Genomic DNA, 2,381 nt, shown 5'->3' on the forward strand with positions numbered 1-2,381 from the left:
CTCCGTCTTGTAACTTTTTCAGGTGCCACTTTCTTATATGGTTGGCAAAATAATGAACTTGCGAATAATGTGATATTCAAGTTGGGTAACTATGTATTCGTTAAACTACAACCACTGCAGCAATCAGTGGCATGGCACAAGTTTGGTCTTTTTCTATTTTCACTAGAATCGGGAAGGTAGCTATTTAGTGTAAGTTAATTTGATTACATACCTAAATTGTTCAAAGCTAAAAGTGTGACTGGGTTCTATTTCTACCTTACATTCATGGCACTAGTAACAACATGTCAAGCCATATTATTGGCTATCATTTATAACCTTCATATTATGGTACATTAGTTCAATGAATAAACATGGTACAGTATAGAAATAAAATAAGAGAAAAATATTTCTTTTCTTCAAGGAAGGGGAATGTTCACCTTTTGGCTTGATTTAATTTGATTCAGCACAGGTATTGCATCACTTTCTGCCCACCCTCACCAGATGTTATTGAAGCTTTACCGCCATAGCATTATCAACAACCTACTCCACCAAATTAGATCAAATAAATATCATAAAATATGGATTCATCAGGAAGCAGCCAAGTATGTGATAGTACCAGGCCAGCTATTCAAGCGGGAGCTGAGTCAACCCTTGCTGAAGTGCCTCCACCCCGACCAGACAGATTACGTCCCAAAGGAGGTCCATGAAGGGTGTTGCGGCCACCACATCGACGGAAAGGCCTTGGCCCGGAAGCTCGTAAGGGCTGGCTACTACTGGCCCTCGATGATGTTTGACGACAAAGAATTCGTAAAGTGGTGCAAACAATGCCAAGAAAACTCCAACTTTCATAGAGCCCCAACAGCAGAGCTAAGTCTACTAATGGCCTCCCGACCTTTCTGCCATTGGGGAGTCGACTTACTGAGGGCCTTTCCTGGTGGGCCCTGGGAAAGTCAAATATCTTATTGTGGCCATCGATTACTACACTAAGTGGGATGAGGCGAAGCCGCTGGCTAGCATATCATTGGCAAATTGTCAAAAATTCTTGTGGAGGCAGGTTATCACCAGGTTCGGCATACCAGAAGTCGTGATATCGGACAACGGGATGCAGTTCGCTGACAAGAAGTTTGGTGAATTCCTTTCTGGCCTGGGGATAAAATAGAAGTTCTCGTCAGTGGAGTACCCACAAACCAACGGCCATGTTGAAATGGCCAACAAAGTCATCCTCCAAGGCCTCAGGAGGAGACTCGACCAGAAGAAAGGGGCATAGGCAGACAAACTTGTGTCAATCTTGTGGTCATACAGGACGACGCAACAATCCTCCACTGGGGAGACGCCTTTCCGGCTCACTTATGGAGTCAACGCTGTAATCCCCGTGGAGGTCGGGGAGCCTAGCCCACGACTGCTCCTCGAGGGAGTGGTGCACGAAATTGTGATACACAATGGCGCCAACAACCTGTACGCACAATTGTAATCTCAACTCTTTTTCACAACTTCTCACAACTAACCAGCAAGTGCACTGGGTCGTCCAAGTAATAAACCTTACGTGAGTAAGGGTCGATCCCACGGAAATTGTCGGCTTGAAGCAAGCTATGGTCATCTTGTAAATCTCAGTCAGGCGAATTCAAATGATTATAGAGTTTTAATAATTAAAAGATAAATAGAACGTAAAATAAAGATAGAGATACTTATGTAAATCATTGGTGGGAATTTCAGATGAGTGTATGGAGATGCTTTATCCCTCTTAAATCTCTATTTTCCTACTGCCTTCATCCAATCCTTCATACTCCTTTTTATGGCAAGCTGTATGTAGGGCGTCACCGTTGTCAATGGCTACTTCCCATCCTCTCAGTGAAAAAGGTCCTCTACGGTTTCCCGCATGGCTAATCAGCTGTTGGTTCTCAATCAAGTAGGAATAGGATTTACTATCCTTTTGCGTCTGTCACCACGCCCTACAGTGACGAGTTTGAAGCTCGTCACAGTCATCCCATCCCAGATCCTACTCGAAATACCATAGACAAGGTTTAAACTTTCCGGATCTCAAGAATGCTGCCAATAGATTCTAGCTTATACCACAAAGACTCTGATCTCACAGAATGGAAGGCTCGGTTGTCAGGCGAGGCAACCATGCGTCGTGGGTCAGGAATCCAAGAGATACACACTCTAGCTTTCGCAGGTAGAACGGAAGTGTTTGTCAGGCATGCGTTCATAAGTGAGAATAGTGATGAGTGTCACGGATCATCACATTCATCAGGTTGAAGTGCGAGTAAATATCTTAGAATAAGAATCAGCATGAATTGAATAGAAAACAGTAGTAATTGCATTAATACTCGAGGAACAGCAGAGCTCCACACCTTAATCTATGGTGTGTAGAAACTCCACCGTTGAAAATACATAAGTGAAAA

Source organism: Arachis stenosperma, chromosome 7, assembly GCF_014773155.1.
Source record: "Arachis stenosperma cultivar V10309 chromosome 7, arast.V10309.gnm1.PFL2, whole genome shotgun sequence".
Classification (NCBI taxonomy): Eukaryota; Viridiplantae; Streptophyta; class Magnoliopsida; order Fabales; family Fabaceae; genus Arachis; species Arachis stenosperma.